This window comes from Grus americana, chromosome 3, assembly GCF_028858705.1.
Source record: "Grus americana isolate bGruAme1 chromosome 3, bGruAme1.mat, whole genome shotgun sequence".
In the NCBI taxonomy this organism is placed as follows: domain Eukaryota; kingdom Metazoa; phylum Chordata; class Aves; order Gruiformes; family Gruidae; genus Grus; species Grus americana.
In genome coordinates this window covers 62,136,452-62,160,680 of record NC_072854.1, presented here as the reverse complement: position 1 = coordinate 62,160,680, position 24,229 = coordinate 62,136,452, and the positions used below count along the sequence as shown (strand labels likewise).

At 41.7% G+C, this 24,229-nt stretch overlaps 1 long non-coding RNA gene across 1 annotated transcript in view; it reads right to left on the bottom strand.

Annotated features, from left to right (window-relative positions):
- LOC129204922 (uncharacterized) overlaps positions 1 to 24,229 on the bottom strand; it is a 34,128-nt gene that overhangs the window by 4,172 nt on the left and 5,727 nt on the right. Inside the window, exons 2-3 of the long non-coding RNA XR_008576535.1 lie at positions 23,728 to 24,001; positions 14,891 to 14,980 (exon numbers count right to left, since the gene is read on the bottom strand). This is a non-coding gene — a long non-coding RNA (uncharacterized LOC129204922). The remainder of the gene's footprint in view (positions 1 to 14,890; positions 14,981 to 23,727; positions 24,002 to 24,229) is intronic.

Here is a 24,229-nt window from a genome sequence, read left to right as displayed (position 1 = left end):
ACACCTAGTCCATGAGCAGATAGACAGCTAAATGTAGAAGCCTTAATCCTGTAGAAGCCTTGGTCCTACCCAAGCTATTAGTCTGCAGTGTGTAAAGACACATTCAACTCTGGCTGCCTAGGAGTTCACAGTCCTTTACATGGGTCCTCTACAGGTAGGCTCCCAGGTTGTATTATACCTCATATTGGGTCCTTAACAAACAAATCCCACAAACATAGCTGATAAACACAGAGGTGGCAGAGCCTGGGGGACAAACAGCTGTCCATCCAAAGGTAAGCATCTGCTCAGGCCTGCACTAGGGGACAATGTGGGCTAAGATTCCAGATTCTTCCCCTTCCCATGGGCCTTGAAGATAGCCTCAGCCCATGTCTGAACACCAAAGTGCACCCATATGGTAAGAAGAGTCTCCACATGGACTCAAGCCCAAGTTCACTCTTGTTTCCCAAGATTATTTATTCATCTATCCCAGAAATCCACTGGTTACACGCAACACTGTGGAGTGGGGAGCAAATTCATGAAAAGCAGACAGTACTGCCATGGTATGAGGGTGACCATGGAGCATGTCCTTGTTCACTATGTCAGTAGTATAAAGGAAGAAGACAGAGGAGTTGTCTGGGGGAAAAAAAAAATCACTTAGACCAAGGACATCATGAAGACCTTGCCAAGTGGTTTTATGTTGTCCAAGTTAAAATTGTTACTCTGGTATAAAACTCATGTGAACAACAGGAAACAGCACCTACATTTTGCAAGTAACAGTGAAAGGTAACAGATATATTAAGTAATAGGGATACAGGTATGGATATACCTTTCACAACAATAGCAGAATTTTCCAAGTCACCAGTCTAAAAAAAAATGCAAAAGAATGATTGTCTTCAGTTTTTCCTTACTTGATCATGGTTCAGGAAGGAGCTAATGAGAAACCATTATTGGACAAGGAAATAGCTTGACAGTATGTTATTTATTTAGTGCCCCTGCCCCCCTGCTGTTTTGCTTGTAAACAATTGCAAGCACAGGCTGATCAGCAGATCAGGCACCGCATGGCGACTCCACAGCCCAGAGGCTGCGTATAAATATGTTTAAAAGAGATGTCCAACTAGATCCTCAGCAGGTGTCCTTCACAGTAGCTCTATTAAGGGCCTCGCTAATGCCTAATTAAGCCTCTCTATATGCCTAATCCCGATGTGGACTTGATTGATTGAAGATTTTTCTGGGTTTATCCCATAAAGTCATGACTTGTTGCAGTTCTTGCATATAGCCTTAACATTTTGGTGGTTCATTAGTAGTAAACACGGTTGTTATAAAGTTATAGAAGTTATAGCTTAGGGCATGAAAAGCAATTTGGGAGGATTATCTGTTTATTTTTCACTCTATTTTTAATGGGATGTTTATACAATCCCTTAATATTAATTTTCCCCATGACTTCCACTTTCTAGTCATGCAAATTTGTCAAATATGTAGCTAGGACTTTTTTATTTCTTTCTTTCCTTAATGGAAAACTTGATTTTTAAATAAATATGTACAGTCTTGTTAGGCTCTGTTTCTTCCACCTATAAAGCATTCCAACTTTTCATCAGAAAATAAATAAATATTTAAAAATCATGCTTTTAAGCTTTGAAAATATCTTTACATTTTTAGTGAGAAGGAGGGAAATAGAGGATTTCCTCCCACTCTACCAAATAAAGCTAAGTTGCTTTATTACTAAAGGCATGAGGTGGCTATGCCTCCCACCCCCAGTAAGATTTCCTAGGTATCTGGATGAGTTGCTCTGGACATGCCTAGAATGCATTAGCCTCAGCAACACTGAGCTGCTTGGCATCTGTGTCAATGATATCAGGACCACTGCCGAGACCGCCCAGCAGGATCTGACCAACTAGATGGTCTCAGAGCACACCGCAGATTGGTCCCTGCACAGCACAGAGAACCTGGTACAGCTGCTGCCTCACCTCTTATCACTTCTGGTTAAAACCCCCACTTACCTGTGGTATGGGAAAGTTGTTCCAGCTGTTTCTCCCACGCTCTACAGTATCCAGAGTTATGGTCCTCCTTGCCTATCCTCCTCAAGTTGTTAGACTTTCCATTGACTAAGGAATCAACTGTCCACTGAAGAAAGGACAGGCAAAGCCCTAACTTCAAGATCAGTGGTTGGCATTTGGGAGAGGGGAGACCTATAATGTACTGACCTGACTGATGCTCAGCTCTCCTGTGTTATCACCACCATTAGGTTCCCTAATTATTGCACTAAAAACACAACAGCTTCAATGGGAAGAATTAAAAGAGATCCCCATCAGAATGCCATTGGGGTGTGGCATTTGGAGAATTTATCAAGGTGGAGGGAAATTCGGCTTTACGTGCACTTCTGTGCTGATGGAGGGCCAGGATGGAGGGGACTCTCCTGCCCTTTGCTGTCATTACCTCCCAGTGGCCAGCAGGAGCTCATAACCTCAGCCAGGCTGCTCTCACCACACACCAACACTCCAGTTTCCCAGATCCAGCAGGTCTCCGTTTGTCTTCAAAATGTGTAAGGCTACTGCCAAACCCTTCTCCTGCTTTTCCATGGTCTTCTGCAAGCAGGAGAGCAAACTGGGTGCCATGCTGCAGCTGCTTCAACCACACTCCTGTCAGCTCTGTGCCTCAGTCCGTGCAGCCATGTGCTACTTTCTCTGCCTCTCTGGAGAAACCATTCTACAGTCTAGTGGTACAAGGATGCAGGTCAGCCTGCACCTATATAATTTGCAGATATCCCTCAACATTTTTCTTCCTCGGGGCATTGCAGTGTGTTTAATGAAGTCTGCAAACTCGCCAGCTCCCCAGGCGTCCCTAATTAGGCACTTGTGATATGACAAGCTTCTTAACAATATTATTTACTTTCCCTGAGACATAGCAAGGGAAGGTTATGTTTCCCTCCCTGCAGAAACCAGTAGCATGATGGATGAAACTTCAGGAAATATTGTACTGGCTGGTTGTTTAAGTTTTAATATAAAACATACTTGTGTCTGGGTTGGACCTGAGTTTTTCAGCAACCTGAATTCCTGTAAGGATATTTTAATTTCCTTGCTTTGATGCAATTAGGCTTTAAAATCTTTCAGGTCTTTGGTTTTGCTAGGAAAGAAAAATCATTTTCATTCACACAGCTCCTTTTGATACTACACTAAGATGTAAGAGGGGATCCCTGTCTTCCACTGGTGGTGTTTTACCTCCAACAAAAGGAAAAAAAATCCCAAAATGATTCAACTAGCTTGTCAGCCACATAGGCGAGCATGCACACAATAACCGAAGGGAAAGAGGAGAGGACAGGTACCGAGGCGACGAGACAAGCACCCTCAGGGGTGCCACCCTCTGCAGTGTATTCCTGTGAGGGAGCAGAAATCCCCCACCTCTCCCACCACTTCCTTTTCTGCCCCAGTCAGAGCAGGGTGCTGGCCTGGGGTGCTGGGACCTACTTTGGTAGACTTCCCTCAGCAGCTTAAATTTAGAACCATGTGATGCTTTCTTCAAACTGAGAGAAATGGTGCTCTTCCCTGCAGCATCCACTTTCCTTACGACCTGTTCAGCAAAATGAAACCCAACAGTGTTTGGAGATTTCCTGGGATGGAGCCAATCAATCTTCAGTACCCAGTCCCTGAAATGGCAATAAAACTAGATATGGCATGTGAACCACAACTCCCCAGTAAAGTCTCTGGGAGTAATGTAGAGCTGCTTCTTGCTTACCAAATGGAGTGGTTCCACCACTGCCAAGGAAGCTAGCAATACTCTGCCAGTCACCTCCATTACAGACTTCCCATGACTTAAGCATCTGGACATCTCCTTTACTGTGCTACTAAGCTGCTGTCAGGACTAATAGCTTTTTCCAATAGTATTTTAATCTCAACCGGAAGAGTAGTCTCAGGGAAAATATAAACAAACAAAAAGTCCACCGCATTTCTTAAATCTCAAAAAAAAAATATCTTCAGATGATGAAATTTAGAACTTCATTTTACACCTGTGGATCAGCCTTAATATCAGGAAGTGCTGGGAGATGGCTTCTCTTGCACTATTCTGAGGGGGAAAAATATATACCAAGCAAATTTAGATAGATAGATGGATAGATAGATAGATAGATAGATAGGCATTGCAGGGAACCTGACACTCATCAATACATGCCAATGAACCACCAGCCAAACCAACTTAGTTATGCAACAATACTTGGTTTCTCTCCTTTGCAGCACCTCATGCCAAGGAAGGATTATAGCAACAGCAATTTGTTTCAGATTTACTCTGTCAGATCAGCTGCTGATAGCTTCAGACCACCCTAATCTGGGAGAGAAAATGAAGCTATCTGTTGACAGAAGAGCCATTTGTGATTTTCCTGAGGCACTTCATTGTTTATGTAAAATCATTAAAGAAGCTGGGGGTGATAGGAGTTCAAACTCCTTTTCAAAAAGATAACCAGAGACTTTAGATTTATGATTCTGTCTCAGTTCTCCTCATGAGGTATTGCAATCTTCTTGACTCGGATGAAATGCAAGTCTAAACACCAACTGTGACCACAGTGCCTGCTACTACAAAATATTTGGTTTCTTCTCATAGAACACTAAACAGTGGCTTAGCTTTGGGAGCTGTAAATAAATGAACTGCATTTTGAAACAAACCCCAGAGTTTACATCATCTTAACTATAAACTGTAAATTAGGTGCAATGGAAGTTACATTAGATCTTTATATGCTACTTAGAGGTAAGGCTTTCAGAGATGTCCAAGGAATTTAAATATCCAATTCCTATTAATTTTAAGAGAAAGCTATGCTCAGCTCCCTCAGGTAGTTTCAGAAACTTCATCTTAACAGACTGTGTTATAAACCCTAAACCTATTAGATCCTTGGAGAGATTCCCACTGACTTGAGGAGATTTGGATCAGGCTCTAGTTGCCTTTCCAGGCCAGGGATCTCCTCCTTGGGCATCAGGGGTCTGCAGCATAGCAGCAGACCTAATTGCAATCCCCTAATCTGTCATTGCAACTGTTTTTCCCTAGAAACAGAGTGAAAATGGCCAGTGTAGTGCACAAACAAACTTGGAAAGACCGCGCACGACTCCTGCACCCACCGAAAGAGTCTGTAAATTTGCAGACTTTCTTGGTTGAGGAAGCCAGCAGGTGCTGTAGCCTCTTCATGTGCCTGGAGAGAGCAAACCACATGATCTTGTCAGACAACTTCGATGCCAGGAGAGAGACCCAGAGGAGGATATTACATTATTTTATACCAAGGTTGGCAAGACTGTCAAACAGCTTACGTCAACAGCAAAACTGCCATCGCCTGCGGTGGTGTCAGATCTCCCCCGGCTGGAGTGCCTGGGCGCTGGGGGGATTGCAAACCCCCAGGCACTGCAGGCACCCTCATGGCTCAAGTTCACCTCTGCATCTTCTTACCATAAACTCTGACCAACACGGGGAGGGCACGTCCTCAGGTCTGAGCAGTGCTGACGCACTGTAGATGTGTCACCTCAGGACCTTCACCCCAGGACCAAGCCCTGGCTCAGCAGTGTGTGTCTGTTTCCTACAGCATCGTTTGAGGGAACTAGTTAAGTCTCCATCTTTGCACAACCATGCTCTTTTTCCGTGGGACTCACTGGAAGCATAATTTAAACTGAAGTTTCTTTCATACACAGGATTTAAGTTTGCTTTTTCATCATAGGAACAATGCTGTTTGAGAGTCCAGATGACATAATATTGTATATTGCAAAAAATGAGAAAATAACCACAGGTAATTTTAAACCAAACACAAAATTATATTAGTTGCACTTGAATTTAAAGCCAAATTTTGGATTAGGGCTCCATTTATTGGCAATTCTGGGAAAAGGTTTCAGTATAATCCCCAGTTAATGAAACCTTTGCTAGTGAATTTCCTTTGTCAACACTGCATTTAATGTGAGAAGTGCTTATACCTGCTAGATCATCAAAACCTGCAAAGCTAATAGACTCAACTGGAATGTAAAAAACAGGGAGGATTTTCATAAAACTTTAATAAAAGATTTTGGCCTAGAATGATGTAGGGTGATTCCTTTAAAAACAACTCTACAATTACTATTCTCCAGTTTCCAAATACTTTTTTGCCATGAAAATTGACAGACAGCTATGCTAAAAAAATATATATTGCAAAGTATTTCTTGGAAATGTTGCACAAGAAAAAATTCAATTGTAAAATCCCTAGAAACCTAGCCAAGCTGAGCCTGAGGTTTAGATCCTTTTGGTCTAGCATGGTGCTTACAGAGTCGGACAGATGCCAAGACCCAAATAAACCGGTCAGAGAGAAAGGCAATCTTGACCATTGCTAGCAAGCAGCAAGAACAGAGTCTGGGTTAGTTCGGCGAAATGCCGGGGCTCCCCTGCTGCAGTGCCAGGTTTTTCTCCGTGTCGGGACACATGGAGACGGACAGGAGCATGACAGAGAGGAGATCTAATCCGATCTCCATCCGGCACATCCATCCCACCCTGCCGCAGGGGCAGTCTGGGTTTCGCTGGGTAGGGATACCTGCATCGGAGGCATTTTAGAAAAGCCACCTTTAATGAAAGAGCCATAGGGTGGGTTTTTCCTGCATATTTTTGTGAGACTTCTGTGCCACAGGTGAGGTTGTTGATTCTGTTTGTATGTCACTCGGAAATGCTCAGGGGCTCTCTCTTACTGGTAGCATTACTTATGGTACAGCAAAAGTGTCTCCTCTTTCAGGATTTCAAAGTAAAAATGCTTTTGACCACCACTACATGACTCTCTTTTCCCACAACTTGGAAAATTGCCATTTTGTAGTCAGCCCCGACACTACTTTGTTTCCCTTCATCCCATTAAATGCTTCTTGCACTATAGTGTCATTCCCATAACTGGTTATCCACCTGAACTTTAGGCACTCCCTTCCTCCTTCTCCTATATGAAGCCATCTGCCAGAAGGACTTGGGATCCAACAGTGGGAAAGACTTTTAAAGAATCCTTCCTGCTGCATGTAGCATGTGCTGAGACAGGACTTTGGAAATTCAATTAATGCTTCCATGAACACAAGTTATGTGTGAACGTGCCTGTGGCTGTGTACTTCCCTATGAAACCTTAGAACTAGGATTAAAGTGACTTTCGGGTCAAGCTGGATGATTGCACTAAAAAGAAACACTTTATTTTTCCTTTAAAATTTTAAACTCTTCATTTCAACTGTGTTGACTTTGTGTTCACAAAAACAGGAATGCTCATGGAAACAGTATTAAAAATATTTTTAAATACTCGGGAAAAGCAAATTTTGAAGTCCTACAAAAAATATTTGCAGTGGAAATCTCATTCCCCTCATCCAGTCAGGAAACAGAAATACACCATATACACTGTACAGCCATTACAGCTGTTTGAAGTGTGCCAAGAACTACTCATAAATTAACTACAGACATAGAATTTTGTAAATAAGTTTGATTAATAACTAATCAAAATCTTCTCAATGGCAACTCAACTGAAAAAAAGTGGAAACATTTGTTGGAAAATAAGGTAGTACAGCCTGCATCTCTAGCTTGAATGCCCAGTTATCTGAACAACTGTGTTACTTTCTGCCAAACGTATTCCAGCTGACTGGTAAGAAAAACTTCTGCTTTATTTTTCTTCCCTTTTGCTTGCCTTATTGCTAGCTGAGTTTCTCACGACAGGGCTGCCTGAGTGGGATCTATGGGACTGTGTAGCAAAAATCCTAGGAAAATAAGGTAACTGCCCTTCACCAGAGATTTATCCCTGGGTACAATCCTATACCAGCACACAGACCTCGTCCTGATTTCTTGCAAAATCCCCTTCTCACATTTATGCTTGATGTCTCCATTTTGAAAAACACCTATATGCATGCTTAAGCTTCTCTCTGTTTGAAATGTACCTTAATGTGCTGCAGACCTGTGATTGATGTTAAGCACGCTCTAAGTTTGCTTTTCTGTAGAAATGCTTTCCTGAATTTGAGCTTAAGCAGCCAGTTACCAGACAGGAAAACAGCTTCATAATCTTTTCTGCTTCTAGTTTATTACGGTTATAATCACCATAGTGTGGCATTTTCTAACACTGTACAACTGATCATATCCTGAAAAAAATCATGTTGTTAGTTTGATATCAAGCATTAGGTGAGAGAAAGCCAAACGCAGGATATCTACAGTTGGGATTCCACTTGAGTAGAACATCACCCTTGTCTTCATTCTTCTAGAAGAATGGGTGGAAGAAACACAAGCAGAACAACAGATTTCAGCGATAGATGGGTGATGTGCACATCAAACTTCATACATACTCCTTGAAATATGGACTCACCCAAGCCGTCACTGAAGCCAGTTTCATGTCAATGAATTAGGGGGTTGAATTCCTCTTCAGAAGTATCACTCTCCTGGTTAGTGAGGATAAATTAGCATGACATCTGCCAGCAGCTAATGCTACTTAAGTAAGCAAGGTTAAAGGAAAATTACTATCTGAAATCCCAAGGCTTTCTAAGTGCAAAAGTTTTCCTCCTTTCCCATGTAAAAAAAAAAAAAAAAAAAAATCAGTAGGGCTATTTTAAAGATTTCCTACAGACTAAAAGTTCAGCAATAGTGTAAACCTCCATTTTGAGTTGTATTCTGGTGAATAAAGGTAGATTAGTTACTGGACTAAAAACTAGAAGTTGTCATAGAATCAGATTACATTTCAGAAGCAGATAGAGTTGGTCCATCAGAAAAACTAGTTTTCAAAAGTAAGGAATCCTATAAGCAAAACTGGGAGAAGATTAGATGGCAAAACCTCGAAGTGCTGCTTAAAAATAATTTATGACATTATGAGAAAAAGGCCCAAGAAGACTATTGCACAACCGAGGATGACAACTTTGGCTACAAATGCATTGTGACTCAGTGGCAAACAGGAGGGAAAAAAACTCAGAAACAGAGTCATAAATAACAAATCCAAGACAAAGGTACAGCAAGCAATACACACTACAAAGTGTGGAAAATTGATAGAGAAAGCCAAAGATGTTCACCTGATCAGAGTGGTGATAAAAACAATCATAAGAGCAAAAGTAAACATAATGTAGAATGAGATGGCAGGGGTTAGAATATGTAATAAAAGTGCTGAAAAAGCAAAATAAACTGTTCTCTTCTGTATTTTAAAGACCCAGATGCAATACTTTCCAGTGCATTTGTAACTTGGAACATCTCTTAAGAAGGAACATTTTATGCCTAAACAGATCGTACGCCAAAGGGGACATTTTAAGTGGCCACATGTGAATGCGTGCATCTGGGAACATGGGGTGTGGGTCACAGACAGCAACGTGGGAGTCACAGTCCTGGAAGGAACTGATGCTCGTGGGAACTGAGGGGTCAGCGTGGCTGACTCTGTGTGGCCCTCATTCGAGCCACAGCATGAGCCCTCAGCTTGATTTTCTAGCAAAAGGGGTGAGAATGGGGGTGCAGTATAACATGGTGAATAAAAAAGGCAAAGGATGGTGTGAAGCCACCAAAGCAGGAGGTACCAAAGGGTATGGGGAGTAGGAGGAGGGAGTCCTAAGCTCTCTCCAGAGGTGACCATGTCCCACCAAGACAGTGAGCCAAGATGGAAGTCTCCATCTCCCACTTCTTGCTGAGGGCTGGGACCTCACAGCAGGATGGAGGACACTGGGGCCGGGCAGTCCCCTGCTAGGTGCTGAACCAGTTTGCAACAAAGACAGGTTGGCTCTCCCATAAAGGTCACAATCCAGATACTGTCCTGATATTTCTTTTAAGTACTTACCAGCCACTCACTTCACTGCATTTCTAGAGCCCACAAATCCATTTGTACCTCAAGTGGGATGCCTGCACACCCCAGCCCTGGGGGGCTCACAGGTTTTCTCTGCTCCCCCTGAAGGAGGCTCCTCCGGTCCAGTGCCTTTTTGGCTGAGGGGACAGACCCCTTTGATTTACTTTCTGAACACTGGGATTTATTGTGATTTGCAATGATTCAGCCCTCAGCACTTGAAATGTTTATGACATTTTAAAATATTAAGAAATATAATAGTCACAAGTATAACATAAATAAATTTAAATATAATAAACTCCTCTTGCTTCCTGCCAATGCAAACTATGAAATGAGAAACTCAGGGACTGTCTGCCTGAGGAGAAAGAGACTAAATACACTTATATACACATGGAAGCCAAGGGATTTCTCCTTCCTGGGAAATGTCTTGAGGCTTAAACCCATACACCAAAAGAAGTTTTTTGCTGTCGGTTTAAGCAATCCTCCTTAGGGCCCTTTTTCAGAAGCCCATCTCAGATGACCTGACTGAAGGAAAGCATACCCTCAGACAGCCCAGTAAACCACTGCTCAAGGTTTGGCCACCAACGGGCCTTTCCTAAACCCTTAGTTTTTAAGCACTGAGGGCTGACCAGCATTTCCCCCGCTCTTCTGGTATTCCCCATGTTGGTGTCTCCCCATTTTATGCTCGGCCTGCGAACTCTCCACGGCAGTTATGGCACCTTGGTTTATGTTGGCATCATGCTTAGCGCCGTGGGACCACGACCCATGACCGCGCTCTCCAGGTGCTATCGTAAGACTGGAAAGTAAAGTGTGCAGGTGTGGTACTGCTACCACCATGTGCAGGCGAGAAATGTAAAGAGCAAAATGAGCACAACTTGGATACTGGGTATTTCAGAGGCAAATGTAACTTACAAATATTTGAAAGACCTCCTATATCTCTAACAGAGAGGAATTATACATAAAAATACACAACATTGTATCAGTGGATAAGAAAGGGGAACATTAGAGCTAACCGGAGGAAAAAGTACTTCTCAGAGGCTGAGGTGTTAGTGTACAAAAGAATTTTCTGGGAAAGTAATATTGCCTTCAGCTTTTAGGCTGTTAAGTACTGTATTGGAGAAAACTCTTTATAGATACACAATAAAGAACAATCTCGTGCTGTCAAAAACCAGAACAGATTATGCAGATTTTTCCTCCTCTGGAGCTGATAAATGTAAACAGCTATCTCTTTTTTTCCTTTGAGGTATAATATGATATGAATCTCACTCTCCTTTGAATGAACTAATTCTTCAGAAATATTGTCCAAATAGTCCAGAAGTATTTTCAGCATTTAATGGTTCACATTGACTAACCTACGTTCAAAAATAACAAGAAATTTCTTTGGCTCTCCTTCTGTTTGAGGAAAACATTTTACACTTAGAAAAATAACAAATAAGAAATAATTATTCTTGGTTAGCCAAACACTCCACCAGATTTTTCACCCTTATATCCATGAAACTTGCAAGAATCACTGACATTTACATACATACTTTTAAGGCACAGTTTGGCTCAAGGAAAGAAGCAAAAGAATCCTGTGTTTTCACATGACATCATTCAAACTTACATTTACTTTAAATTCTAATTTTTATTTTCTATAATCATGATTATTTCCATCACAATATTTTCCAATAACTGCAATCACATCAGCAGGACACAGGAAACCAGTATTAAACCCTGTATTTTACAATTCGAGTATTGACATTTGATTCTGCTGGATTAAATTTGCTTAGTACACACTTAATTACAGTCAAATCATTATAAGCTCTTCAGTCAAATCATTATAAGCTCTTTTCAAAAAATCTGATTTTGATGTTTGATGTGAACAATTTCACTGTTAGACTAGACAGTGTTAAGCTTGTCTGTGAGCACAGGACTAGCACAGAGCCTAAATCCTTTGCCATCCCCTGAAATCCTCTGAAAGGGCTAGACTTCTGCACTGCAACCTGTGTATCACAGAATTACATTGTATTTCAGTGTTTTAAAATTTGCTGGCTTTTAAAAAAAAATATTATTTTGAAAACCAAAAGCTTTTATGAGTGAAATACTCTCTTGAAGTGCTCAAGCCCTTGAGTTCACGTTCAACAACCTGAACTAACGCTCAAAGCTAAGAATGTTCTCACAAACACCCAAAGAAGTAGTTTGTGTCTCTGGTTGACAAGAACTTATTTACTTCTAAGCCAAACCTAAGCCAAATTCATTTTCTTCTCCAGAAGAGAAGGGGAGAAGAAAAAAATTAATCTTTGCATCTCTTTCTCCCAGTTCATAAAAGTGTGTAAATAAGTTCTCATCACTTCATTTTGTGGAAGTACAAATAATTCTTCATAGGTGAGTTTCCCAGTTATATTCAGAATTGTATAGCGATCCCACTCCGTTTCATGCAGCTGTTAAAATACTGAATCAAGTCATTGTCCTCTATTTATAATTTCAGAAAGAGCATGAAGTATTGCCCAGTTCTTCTAAATCAGGCTACTTGGCAGAAGTGGCTTAAAGTAAAATAAAAAAGAAATACAAACAAACCCTGGAAAATATCTTTGTGAAACCTGCAGAATTTCAAGGAGAGTTCAAAATAAAATTATTTTCTTTCTCCTACTGCAGTAATTTTTTTAATCCAAAACCAGAGACCTTCTAATCTAGAAGTGAATTCTCAACAAAGATTACTTTACATTACAACAATAAATATATTAAAATATTGATAAAAATGACAGAATATATTAACAATTGCTACATAAAATGTCATCCTTGTGAAGAAGAGATCTTCCAAAGAAAACAACTTGCATATGAAGTATTTTTACCTAGCTAAAATAGAAGGTAAAAATGAAGGCACGTTGCATTACAGCTGCTACCCTTGTTATGAGTCAGCCTCTCTGCCACTTTGGTCCCACCAGGTAGTACCCAAATTCCTTAAGTAATCCCACTGAATCCAATGGGAAAGCTCACAGAATAAGGTACAACTATTGTGATTAACAGTGGCAGAATCTGACCTTAAGGTCATTTTAATAAGCATTCTGGTGACTTGCTATTTCCTAAGGACTCCTTTTCATAATACATTCCATAAAAATAAGCTCTAGAAAGATACGGTTTCTCTTGCTCCAATATTCCAGACATTTGGAAATTCTGATGAGAACAAAAAGCTGCCTGCTTGTCATGCCAGTGGAAATGTCCAGCAGACCATCTGTTCGCTGAGGGCCACGTAAATGACAAGGTTAAAATGTCCCCTGTGGGCCTATCCTGGAGCTGGCTTTTCACCCCTGACAAGCCAAGACCACAGGTCTGATGTTGTTCTCTTGGTCTGCACATCACAAAATTCCCTACCTGGCCAACAGGTACCTGCTTTGGAGAAAACGGAATGATAAAAACTAAAGGTGACAAAGCTTTATGAGATCATCTTGTTCACCGTGATCCCACGGCAAGATTATTCCCTACAGGATATTCTTCAGTACTTTGTCTAGTCTGGTTTAAAGCCTCTACGGCAGAAGGAACATAGACCAAGACTGAGCAAGCTTGGCAAAACTGCGTGGGGAAACTTACATTATCCCAGCTGCAAGCCAAAGAGTATTAGTCCATCACTTCTAAGAGCACAAAACCTACTGACATTTTAAGCACTATATTCACTTCAGCTAACATCAGTCCTCAGCAGGGCTGCAGCCGCGCCAGGACCACGAATACCACACATACCTTCAGGACCAGAGCGGGGCTGGGGAGTGGCCACACAGATGGCAGCGCTGGATTTGCTTTTGTGCATGCACGGACATGAAAGAGGTAGGTAAAGCCTTTAGAAAACCACAAAAGAGGTGTTTAATCTTCAATATCAGGAAGCAAAGAGGACGTGAAAAGACACACTTAGCTGCAGAACAAGCCACGTGGCTGCATTACCCAGGTACTAGCTAGGCTGGCAGCCAGAGAAGCGATGCAGCTCCAGCTGCTATGAAGCTCCTCTAAAGCAAGCAAATGCTCCTAACGCAGAGACTTACGTCCAGCTCAGTGTTACTTTACTGGGTGAAAAAGATGCTGATGACGCTGTTAGCTTTGCCAGGGCAAAAAATTCCCAATTCCCTAACTTAGGGACTGTTGCAGGGAAAGAACCGCATGATCTTGGAATAACTTCTGCCCTTGCAGCTTCCACTGCCGATGGATGACTCCTGCAGCCAGCAGGATCCAACAAGATCCAGCTCTGCTGGATCAGGAACCCATGATGGAGGACACCCACAGGGAGTTAAATACCAAACATAACCATTCCCCTCCAGTAACTTTACTGATGTACCTAAGCCTAAATGCTGAAGTTTTAACTTGCTCCTGTTACTTTAAGTTACTTTACGTAAGTTTATACTCCAAGATAAAGGTAACACACAAAAATGTCAAACTATTCCATAAGTACCAATTTAAAGTTCTAGAAACAAAAAGTGTCTTCCAAAGTCTAGAAATATCATATGTAAGCAGAACTTGTTGATAGTATTTCAACAGTAGAAAATACAAATGTGGTCTATTCTCTCTCCACATGATCTTCTAGCTGTTGTCTCTGTGCAATAAGAAAATAGCACATGGTTTATGTACTGATCTGTCTAGCACAGAAGAAATGGGAAAGGGACAAACCAACTGGTGCTGTCGCTGAAAAAATACTTCAGGTCTTGAGTGCAAACTCTAATATCCTACAGAGATTAATATAAGCATGCCAGGTTTATGGTTATTCATTATTAAGCTTCTGGGAAAATAGAACAATATATCCTGATTGTTTTAAATACATATTAGATCCTCTGAGTCGCTGCTGATTATTTAGTCCATATTTCTGTTGCCATATTTCAAAATTACCTGAGAGAGCAATCTGAATTTGTAAAGTTACAAGAAAAATTGGCAAAAATAACATTTTTACCCTTAAAAAGGACACTTAAATGCTGATTGTAGCAGACTCCCATCAAGAGACCAGCCAGAAAATGGAAGGGAAGAGCAGGAGACAGCAAACAATAACTTTGAACTGACCCTCAAATGTCAGCTACCAAACGACGCTCTCAGGATCACACAGATTGTATTTCCCATAATGGGACATAAAAGCCCATCGTGTTCAGCTCAAGTGAACAATTTGCTTTGGTCACAGGACTAAGAAGCGAAATATTTCTAGCAAACATAGGTACTTACACAGTCCTGGTTTAAAGTCTGCTCTTATCCTGGCCTTGGGAGGGCCAGAGTAACCTGGCCTGCTCCATTTCAAGTGTAAACAGATCTCTCCTAGGTAGAGAGGAAAGGGTACGTTAATTAGCCAGCTTTTCTTTTGTCTTACAAAGCTGTTTGTTCAGGTGGGGAGGAGAGAGGAGGGGCGCTGGAGAAACAAAACAGCCCTTGCATAAGAGCCTTTAGCAATACACCTGAGTAAGAGAAGATGCCAGCTGAATTCAGAGAAATAGCCCTCACACAAGCCCTGAGCAGAATTACAGCACAATTTATGTTAACTGAGATCAATTTTTATGCATATCAGAGGAGCACGGCATAGCCTGGCTGAGATCAGGCACTATCCTGGTACGTACGGGAATCACTGCTGAGGAGTCCACCATTTCGGTAGGCAAGACAGAGAAGAATGAGGGAAAATGAGTGTATGAGATTAATTTTGCAATGAAAAAAAGAGGATTAGGTAGACCACACATGGGTGGTCCAGAGGATAAGGAGACCCACACTGGCACATGTGATTTCCCAGCACGCTCTCCTCTCGCACTTTTTGGGTGCGATGGGTTCAGCTGGGGTACCCGAGAGTTAGTCCCTTTTACAGAGCCTGGCCTAGTTACTGGTGAAACCCTTAGGGCATGTCACTGCCTCTGAAAGCCTGGGCCCATGCTGCCCACAGACGTGGCTGTGGAGAAGAGTGAGGAACAGCAGAAGTGAAAAGGTTAAAAATTTCATAATCTATTGCCTTCGTTTTGCACTCACCCCACCTAGTCTATCTTGCCTGCTCCGTGAGGAAGATGTATCTCTAATCGCTAAAGAGCTGATGATTATTTTGTCTACCACGCACAGCAGCTCTCATTGCCAGGACACACAGATCATCCCATGGCTCCAGTTCTCCGGGGATTTGTGCTGCTTTCATAGTCCTGAACCTCTCCTCTTCCTAAAGACAGGACTCCCAAGAAGGGCTGTATGTTTTATATGCAACATCGAGGTTGCTAAAACAATCAGTTCACCACAGTTTTCCTCCTTAATATACACGGCTGATTAACCACCACAGCTTTAGGTTCATAATTCAGCAATTCTACTGAAAAAAAAAACCCAAAACCTGTATTAAGTAGAGGGTCATGCTCTAAACTCAGCCGGTGGAGCACATCCAGTTTTATATAGCTGTATCCAAGATCAGAATTTGATTCCAGCATTACTTAGAGCTTAAACAAAACCTCGAGATGGGACCTGCCAGTAACAATAGGGGCTGAGAGGAGCAGACCTCGCTGGCTCTAAGTCTCCTCGCAGCATGCCTGGCGTCCTTGGTAGCTCCTACAGGGAACCCTACGTTCAGATCTTCATCAACAAATGCTTAGATCTCCTGAGTGGGTATTTTGTGGATCCTTTTGACAACTGTTGATGTGCTAGCCCCCAAAGAGGAGAAGAAGAAGAAAAGCAACCCTAGGTTTAAAGTTTCTGAAAATTTCAGCCTGGAAATTGCACAGGGGCTAAGGATTCAGCCCAGACTCCCCCTCCAACCTCAGCCAGATCTGCATCCAGCATTCCTCTCTATGTTTACAGCTGGGGAGAAATTGAATTACCTACATAGTATTATTTTAGCATAAACGAACAGGAAGACTGCACCAAAATTGATGACCCAGCGGGTGTTGCCCCTCCCTGACTGTACTGTATATGCAGAGCTTTCTAGACTCCAATTTATTGGTTTGTCAGAAACTTCAGTTATTTTCATCAAGTTGAGTTTTACATTAAACATTCCTCCACTTAATTGGAACCATGCGGATACATTTGGGCAGCATCCATATTCCTGCTCAAATAAAAGGGGTACTTTGTTACAAATTCAGCATACTTTGCTGTTAAATTATATTTTGCTAGCAATTACAATTAAATATGAAGTTCACACTTAATAGCAGACCTTGTAATCACGTGGGAGTAGTTCTCCTTCCGTGACCATCATGCATGGGTGGGAGAAGGGAGAGCCCTGCAGTCTCATTTTAATAATGAAATAAACAGTTCTGCTGGTGAGTAATTCAGGGATTTTAAAACAGGGCAGTGGCAGGATGGAAATTGTTTAAGAAGCTTATTTAACCCTCTCACCTGCTACTTCTAGCTCTCTCAAGAATTACCCACCACCCAACTGCAGGCAGACAGGAGCAGCACCAAAGGATTTGGGAAGGGATCAGGGAGCGGGGCCTGGTTTTATTCTTGCTTTTAGTCCCCTTGTGGAAATTGTTAAGGATAGCAAAGTCATACTTGCAGAAAGCTTTAAAGTTCTCTTCTTTTTTTCCCCCGTTGAATTCTGAGTTATAATAATAACATTTCTCTAAAAATGTTCTGCTTTTCTGGCATTTGCCTTGAAAAGCAGGTAATGTTCTTCTGCTAATTGAGATTTCATTTTAAATTTAATCTGTGGGTTTATATTTTTACGCTTGTTCCCGTTAGCTGTAAGTGTGCTTGTTATGGAAAGGTATCAAGTGGTTTCATTAGAAGATGAAGAGGAGACATTTGCTATGGAAAAGAGGATTTGATACTTCAGTCGGCACAAAGTAGGGTCTTTCAGTTTTAAAAACGGAATGTGAAATATTGCAACTATTACATGTTATTGAGGTATTTCTACTATCCTGAAACATGTTCCTACTGACATGTCATGGAATCATAGAATACAAATTACAATGAAAAATCCAAAATATAAACCTTACAGGAAAACTTTCTTATTCTAAATCTTTTTTTTTCCCCTGAAAACAACGCTTTAAATTCGGATTTGTACATAAGGAAAACTTATGAAAGAATCTAGGGGACTAGGTCTGAAGAGACACTGGGATGAAATCTGCTTTACTAAAACAAAGAAAACACAAGATTAACTTGATGAAAATATTTCTGTCCAGCTCAGGCTAATTTCCTAGTCTTTGCCCTTAAAATATCTTGCTGTCTTGCAAATGAACCTTATCTCCGTGCTGTTCATTTTGAAGCAATTGGAGCTTGTCCTCCATGTACAGTTTATACTGCCCAGCTACCATCACCCATCATCAACCCAAGGCACGCCTTGCTTTCCCTCCACTAAGCCAGGTTCAGAATGTTTGAAGCACAGCTCCGTGTGTGTCCAACTCAGAAAAAAAGCAGATGATGAGATTGATGCTGGGTCAGCAATTCAAAGAAACTGTCGTTGCTGATGACGGTGGCTGCTCGTGTTTGTGGTCACACATTAGTGGCCAGCTGGAGAGGTGGACGTATCATGGGGGCTATGGGGACAGAATTTACGTCCAAAGTCACACAACTTCCACACCAAGACTTGCAGCGCATACCGCAGAAATCTGCACCGAGCATCTCCTCCCTGCAGTGTGGAATTTAAAAGAGTGTTTTCCTCTTCTTTAGCCCACGTGTATATCCCGTTTCTTTTCACCATTGTTGTTCCTGCATGAAGTGTGCTCGGAGTAAGCCAGCTGTGCGCAGGAATAAGCCTTTCATTTCTCGAGGTTGGGGGAATTAAATAGCTCTGAGAGCTACAGAAAGCACCATCCTACAATGCTATCACCCTGTTTCTGATATCACACCAGGGAACTAAACCCACAACATGACATTGTTCTCACTGTAGAGCCCATTTCACTGTTTCCCTGGAGCGAACTGCTGAACATTTCTGGTCATTCCCAGAGCTGATGCTCTCGTAGGGGTTGGTCATCCACAGAGCTAACATCTCTCCTGGGGGTTCTGAAGGATGGTGAACCACTTCCCTAGGCTGAGCCTCTTCTGCTTTTATCCCTCCTCTCTCCCTGTGCAGCTATTACACCTGTAAATACTGGAAAGTCCAGCTATTTCAACTACAGATGGGTGAACCTCGGGGTGTTTGAAGCACTGAAGATCCCTCGAAATACTTTGGGGGTTCCCAGGCTAGTTCCAACGCAGAAAACACTTTTACTTGGTACAATTTAGCTCCATGTTTCTCTATCCACACTGTTTTCCAGTCGCAATTTCATTTTAAGCTGAGAAAAAGATTTTTTTACACTGGGGCTTTTGTAAAAAATGACAAACATGACTGCACAGAGAGCACATGGAACTTTGGAATCTGTGATGTTTTACTTGTTTTGAAATTTTACAAAATAACAATCCTTAAAACATCCTAGAAGTGCCCCTGCTCTGTTATGAAGTCCTGATGGGTCCCAAAGGATTTCTCTGGCCAGTGCCTTGTGGTTTATTTCCCAAAGATTCTCAGTGCCGTGCTCCAGCTCACGCTTTCTCTGGAGGTGGCCAGATTTCCCCAAAGGCAGACAACACAAGAAAATTGCAGCTGAAGAGACAAAACCAGAAATATTCTACTGAGCCTGAAGCACTGTATTTCTTTCAGAGCTTGAATCCAAGTCCCCTTCATCCTGCAAATATGCCTGAAAAGGTATTGCACTGAAAGAGACTCTGCTTTGCAGCGACAGATGCCTTCTGCTCTTTAAACAAGTCCCCTTCAACAACACATACTCTCATCTGTGCATTTTTAATAGAAGCATAATTTTTGTCATATGTTATAATGAATAGCATACAACTAAACAGTGCATAAAAGACTGTAATTCCATCTGGGAGTTTGTTGACATTGATAAACCACGCGTGTTTTGCTTTTGTGGTTCATGCCATTACAGCAGCTCAACAGGATTACAGTCCTGTTAGGTATAGCTGGTTATAGGTATTATACCATATGATAATGACTGTATGTTTTATTAAAGAAAAGCTTTAAATTTAAATATGAAATTGAAAATTCTCATCAATGGTCTGATAATATGGTGTTAAAAATCATCTTTATGTTATTACCTGAGTGGCTTGTTTATTTTATTTAAGATTCCTTACCTCACGCAATGAAAACACTGTAGATGATAGATTTAATTATATCTATACTGAGGGACCAAAGCATTTCCCTTGTAATTTTGTGGCATCGCTACTTTTATAGCATATGAAAACCAGAACATTGTGCTGCCCATAAAGGCAAGTGAACCAGACAAGTCTAGTAGTTTCATAGTCTAAACTGAGTCAAACAGATACACACAAAAGCAGATAAATAGTGAAAACTGTGGGTGTACTCTCTGTTTTTTTTCTCCCAGACACTAACAGTGATAGCAGTGGCACTGCTAAGGATTGTTTAAAATATATAAAACCAGTTTCCTTTAATTTGATTATAATTAATAGATCAGCCAACCCATGTGTGTATTATTTCCCTCAAAATGAAGCTTATGTTAAGACACATTTCCCTCTTGTCTGCAAGTAAAGATATGAAACCCGTGTGAACAGGAGCTTTCATTCTTCTGCACTTAAGTCCCAGGTTGTTTGTTTCACTATGGGATTTAAAAATCTCGGTCATGCATCCTGTTTCTAGTGTGGCCTCACTCTGCTAATTGCCATTTAGTTCACAGTGAAATAACTGCACTAATGACTTCAGCAAAGTCCAGATGTTCTAGGCCGGACAGAAGGGAAATATTTCTCATCTGAATTTTTCTACTCATGCAAAACACTGGAAATGGTCACCGCCTGACAGAAGCCTGAGGGCACTGTGTCTGATGTCCTGTTATTTGGCTCTGCCCAGTGTGCTCTGTGGAAAGGTTATGACCTGTAACACCCCCCTGTATTTCACCTTTTGCACCAAATAAACATTTAGCAGCACCGGCAGGAAAATCACCAGGACGGGTCAAGGCAGCCCACAGGCTGTAGAAGCTCTTTTGCTGGAGCCTGCACGCTCTGGATCATCATCTGGAGGCTCTGCTGGTGATGAGAAGCTTCCAGGCAGAGACATTTGCAAAACATCTGCTCTAAAGGCCAAGCTACCATTTAAAGTGTTAGGAGATACTGGGGTACATTTGCTCATTTATCCCATTTTCATGCAGTTTCGGACTCCGCTCTAGACTAGAAGAAAATGAAACTCAACTTTCAACATAATGGTTCTTCCACCCTGTGGCTAGGGCCTTCTCTGTAATACAAGATCTTTGCAGACATAGCTTTCACAACAAACCCTCTGAGTGGAAATGTGGTGTATTTCTGGTATCTCTGGTAAGAGACTTTTGCTAGCGATGTTTATACCAGCTACCCAAATGGCATAAGTTATACCTCTCAATAGAGCTTTTTGCTGGTACAAGAACATTTACCAGAACTGACGATTTAATTAGTGGCATGTTTCTTTTCTTCTCTTCCCGTGCTCTTAGCTGACAAAGCTGTATATGCAAAATGTTTGAACGCAGACAGACCTGTTACTTCTGGGGAAGCTGCACAATGGCCAGCAAACGATTCCAGTATTGATGGGGGGGTTGGGGGGGCTGAAGCAATACAGCCATGATGTGCGGTGAAGCAGCCTTCTCACGGATCCTGGGCAATGTCCAACAGTAACACACAAAAGTCTGGGGTGGGATTTGGGCCTCAGGTTGCTCTTACAGAAGTTGTCCAGAGTCAAGGTAGAAGGAAACAGAAGACAGCCACGAATGAAGCTAGTTTCTCCATGATTTAAGATGCCTAAATCCTTTCGCTCAACATGTATACTAAATTCTCATTAGTCTTAAAATATCACAATGATCAGAAAACCTTCAGTATGGCACCTCCCCACTGAACACTGTCACCCAGATATACCTCCTCACTTGACAAACCAACACAGATCTTTCCTCTGCTAGCACCCTACAATTAGGATGACACCTGGGAGGGCAAGGTGGAAAGGGAGAAAGGCTTGTGGGAGGCAGACTCTCCTGAACATTGTTAATATCGTTGTCAGATAAATAATTAAATCATCCTCATTACAAATACAATACAGAGAGAACACAACTTGATTCCAGGTGGGGTCCACAACACTGTCAAATTTTAAAAATATTGTTTAAAGTAGGCAAATTTGATCTGGAGCCATTGAAAGAATAAATTTGGAAGACCACCAGGTCATTTTTACAGAATCCCTTTTGTAAATGTAATGGCAGTTTAATGGAAGTTACAGTATATACACACATAAACAAGAGAAAATTAGTGTATATCGGTTATGATAATGTTTTCTGCTGAGTACTGAAAAATTACTGGAAAACCACTTAATAACTATATAATGTTTTATAATACTGTCAGCTGAGTGATTTCCTGCTCTAAGGTTTCCCCTGCAGTTAATTTCACTGGGTTACATTCAGGGACTGTTCCTATGCATACAAGCGCTCTTAGTAGTTACCTGTTTGTGATGACATAAAAGGGGGTACAGAACCCACCCTCTGCTCTGCAAAAACCCAGAGACATGAGATAGTTTGGGTACTATAGGCAGGCAAGAGAAAAGGCCATAGAGAAGTGTTTTGGTATTTAATTTCGAAGCTTTAGTTTTACCCTAGGACGAAGGAGCCTGAGCATCTCTGCCACAGCTCAGTCAGGAGTGCTCCAAGCTTTATGGACAGCATCACTACTGTAATACAGCTAATAATTTGTTTACCTCAGGACTGACAAATTAAATTATTCAGAAGAAATTAATCAGGAAGCATAAAATTAAGACACTAGGGCAGATCTATGGCATGGGTATATCTACCAGAATTGTTAGGCAATTTACAGTTGGCATTGCTGAGCACAGCTGAAGGTGGTGTCACCTGAAAGAGGTTCAGCTGTGCAGAAAACCCCCCTTAGCTCTTTCGTCCTCCTTCCCTTCATGTGGATCACCATTTGGATCAGAGCTGCATCCTCCCCGTACCACACTGATCTCGGTGCTGATCTGCAGTGAAAGGAGTTTAGACAAAAGGTGGGCACACAGTTCTGATTCCTTATTACGAAGGTGGGAGAAACTGAGTGTCTTCTGTCTTTCAGAGTTTTTCAGAGGGGAGGAAGCACTCTAGGCATTACTTTTTAGAACATACCATCCTGAATAAACATGCTGTGGAAGAGGTGGCAAGGATCTTCTGTTGTATTAGGTATTTTCATTCCAAATAACTTTATTTCTAGGACTAAATAATCTCCAAACCTGATTTAAGAGTTTCCCTATCACCTTCCACTGAAGCCAGTGAGGATGAAGAGCCCAGCTGTGTACATCTACTTGCCAGTTCTTCCTTTAAAAGTAGGGGCACTTACAGCGTGCTCACATTTACCGGGATCTGTTTAACTGAGTTTCAGCATACCTTACCAGCCATGTGGGTTTGCAGTCTCATAGATTGCAATCTTTGGGTATATCCAGCTTGCAAAACTGGGAGCAAAACTGCAACTCTGAACAGTTTTTAGGTGGTTGTGGTCAGGGTAAAGCAGCCATTTGGTACTGGGTACACACTATTTTTAAGCACTGACCCCACCTTTGATCCTCTTCCAATGCCTTCCCCCACATACAGCGCACTAACAGAGCACAACACGCTTCCTTCTCTGCGGGAATTCCTGTATTTTTTAAGGAGGGAGATTCTCTCCATTCTTATCAAAATTGGAGAACTGACAAATATTAGTGGCTGCTACTAAGACTGCAGCAGGAAAAAACATGGAAAAAGAAAACGAAAGGTTGTTCAACTCAGGCTTTTTCTGTAACATATTAAGTCATGGCTACTTCAGTGGGGGACTCTGACCCAGACCCAGCCTGAGGTGGCTTTGTTCACAGCACCACAAGGGCCCATGCACCAGCGGTATGCAGACATCTGGGTCGGTCCCAGAGGCTCCCTTTGCAGTTCCTGAGGAGTGGGTGCTTCATTTTCACTCACCATTTTAAATATCTACTTTAAGATGAGATTAAGTGACCCCCATATTTTGTTTTCCATTGGCAATAAGGAGAGTCAGGGGTGACAACTGTACCTTGCAGATACATAAGTTTGATAAACCAGCCTTGAAGTCATAAAGAGAGACAACAAGGGAGAGATCAGGGCACTTACCAGAAGGAAGCCAATAGCATTCCTGGCATTTTGTCCCATGGACTGCTTCTGCATTTTTCTTTGGAGAGTCATTGAAGGAATAAAGCCCCAAAACAAAGTCCCAAGAAATTACTTGGACTTCAAGGATGAAAATTGTCTCTCCCCGTTCCCACTTCAGGATTGTATCCACTGAACTACAGATCAGGATCTCTCGTGCCTCCTCTCCTTCTTGCCCCAAGACTTTAGCATTCCTGGCTGCACAGGTCCACCTTCAGCATGGCGGGGGGGACACTACCTAGAGAGATTGAAAAGGATGGATTAGTTCGGAAGAGAAATCAGTAAAAATTGCTACTACAGAAACTTCCTAACACAGGAAACAGCTAAAAAATGGACATTCATTTGCTAGAATAAAAATATACCCAGTTAAAGTATTTCACATCTAAAAATTCTTAAGCACTTCAGGTTTTTAAGCACAAATGAGTGTGAAACTCTGACAACATTATTATTAAAGTCAAGAAAGAAA